Raw genomic sequence first — 3,206 nt, forward strand, 5'->3', positions numbered from 1 at the left:
TTAAAAAAATTACTTTAATGAGTTAGAAAAAAATTATAAGTAAATTATTATGGATAAATAAAAAGTTCAGAATTTCTAGGTATTTATTAGAAAAAAGTTCAAAAGAAGGAGGCTTAGCCCTACTTGATATAAAATTATATTATAAAGCATCAGTTATCACAACTGGTCTATTATTGGCTAAGAAAGAGTGGTAGATCAGCCAAATAGACTAGGTGCAATAGCAGGAAATGATCATAGTAATCTGAGGTTTGATAAACCCAAAGATTCCAGCTATTGGGTTAAAATCTCTCTCTTTGATAAAAAACTTTTGGGCAAATTGGAAGTTAGTATGGCAGAAACTTGGATTAGACCAACACCTCACACCTTATACCAACATAAGATCAAAATGGGTACTGAATTTGGATATAAAAGACAATATTATAAATAAACAAGGATAGCAAGGAAGAGATCAGTATGGAACTATAGAAAGGGAAGCAGTTTATGACCAAGGAAGAGATGAAGAATATCATTTAAAGAATATCACTCAAAAGAAACTAGACAATTTCAATTACATTAAATTAAAAATCTTTTGCACAGACAAAACCATTGTAGCCAAGATCAAAATAATGTAGTAAATCAGGAAACAATTTTTTACAACTAATATTTCTGACAAAGGAATCATTTCTAAAATATACAGAGAGCTGCGTCAAATATTAAAAAAATAAGCCATTCCCCAGTTGACAAATGGTCAAATGATATGCAAAGGAAATTTGCAGAGGAAGAAATCAAAGTGATTCATAGTCGTATGAAAAGTACCTCTAAATCACTACTTATTAGAGAAATGCAAATTAAAACATCTCTGAGGTACCACCCCACACCTCTCAGACTGACCAATATTGAGCAGAAAGGACAGTGATAAATGTTGAAAGGGATGTGGGAAATCTGGAACACTTATACAATGCTGGTCGAGCTGTGAACTCATCCAACCTTTCTGAAGAGCAATTTGGGATTACACCCAAAGGGCAACAAAAATGTGCATACCCATTGATCCAGCAATACTACTATTGGGCCTATACCCTGAAGAGATTATGAAAAAGGGTAAAAATATCACTCGTACAAAAATATTCATAACAGCCCTGTTTGTGGTCACAAAGAATTGGAAATTAAGTGAAAGTCCTTCAATTGAGGAATGGCTTAACAAACTGTGATATGTATATGTATGTCATGGAACACAATTGTTCTATCAGAAACCAGAAAGGATGGGAATTCAGGGAAGCCTGGAAAGATTTGCATCAACTGATGCTGAGAGAGATGAACATAACCAAAAGAACATTATATAACCTAACAGTAACATGGGTGTGATGATTAATTTTAATAGACTTTCTCATTCCATCAGTGCAACAATTCCGCACAATTTTGGTATATCTGCAATGGAGAATACCATCTCTATCCAGAGAAAGAATTGTGGAGTTTGAACAAAGATCAAAAACAAACTTTATCTTATTATGCAATTTTGCTCTCTTATACTTTATTGTTTTTTTCCTTAATGATATCATTTCTCTCTCATCACACTCAGCTTAGATCAATTATATCATGGATACAATGTAAAGACTTACAGACTGCCTTCTGTGGTGGTGGGGGGGAGGAATCCTGAGATTAGAGAAAAATTGTAAAATTCAAAATAAATAATGATGAAAACCAAATTGCTAGTATTAAAACTGAAAAGGCTGAACTAACCACCAATGAGGAGGTAATTAAAAATATATTTTGTAGTTATTTTGCTGAAATGTATACCAATTAATTTCATAACCTGAGTGAAATAGATGAATATTACCAAAAATGCAAACTATCCAGATTAATAGAAGAGGAAATACAATACTTGAACAACTCCATTTCATGGGGGGAGGCGGGGAGGGGAGGGGAATTGAAGAAACTTTAATAGACTCTGTAAGTTAAAGTCTCCAGGTCCAGATGGATTTATAAGTAAATTCTATCAAATATTTAAAGAACATTTATTTCCAATTCTACATAAATATTTTTCTTTTAAATAGAAGATGCAGTTCTGCCAAATTCCATTGACAACACCAGTACAGTATTGATACCTAAACCAGGAAGAACAAAAACAGACAAAGAAAATTATGGACTTGAACTCCCTAATGAACATCAATGCTAATAACTTAAATGAAATTGTAGCAAAGAGATTACAGTAAGGTATTGTTAGGATAAAACATCATGATCAGATTGTATTATACAAGGTAGGCAGAGAGGGTCCAATATAAGGAAAACACTCAACATAATTGAATAAATCAATAAGAAAACCAACATATGATTGTCACAATAAATGCTGAAAAAACCTTTGACAAAATACAACATTCATTCCTATAAAACCCCTAGAGAATATAAGAATTAATGGCATTTTCCTTAAAACAATAAGCAGCATGCAGTTAAGAATCATCAACAAATGTTATACGGTAATGGGAATAAATTAGGAACATTTCCAATAAGATCAGGAGTGAATCAAGATGCCCATTGTCACCATTGCTATTTGGCATAGTATTAGAAATGTTAGCTTTAGCAATAAGAGAAGAAAAAGAAATTGAAAGAATCAGCACTGACAATGAGGAAGCAAAGCATTCACTCTTTGCAAATTATATGATGTTACATTTAGAGAACCTGAGAAAATCATCTAAAAAACTACTTGAAACAACAAATCCATCAAAGTAGCAGGAAATAAAATAAATCCACATAATTTATCAGCATTTCTATGGATAAGAAAATCCAAAAACAAGAGATAGAAAGAGAAATTCCATTTAAAGGTTACTGCAGACAGCATTAAATACCAGAGATCTCACTCCCAAGTTAAACCCAGAAACTGTATTAACACAATTATTAAACCATTTTCAGACAGATAAAGTCAGATCTAAACAATTGAAAAATATCAATTGCTCTTGGTTAGGTCGAGTTGCTAGATTAAAAAAAAAATTCTACCTAAATTAAATTACTTATTCAGTGCCTTACTGATCAAACTACCAAATAACTGTTTTACTGAACTAAAAAAGGAAACAGTAAAATAATTCATCTGTAGCAACAAAATGTCAAGAAAATCAAGGAAACTGATAAAAGAAATTGTAAAGGAAAGTAGCCTAGATCTGCCAATTCTAAAACTATATTATAAAGTGGCAGTCATAAAACTTCCTGGTACTGGTTAAGAAATAGTGTAACGGATT

This window comes from Macrotis lagotis, chromosome 1, assembly GCF_037893015.1.
Source record: "Macrotis lagotis isolate mMagLag1 chromosome 1, bilby.v1.9.chrom.fasta, whole genome shotgun sequence".
In the NCBI taxonomy this organism is placed as follows: Eukaryota; Metazoa; Chordata; class Mammalia; order Peramelemorphia; family Peramelidae; genus Macrotis; species Macrotis lagotis.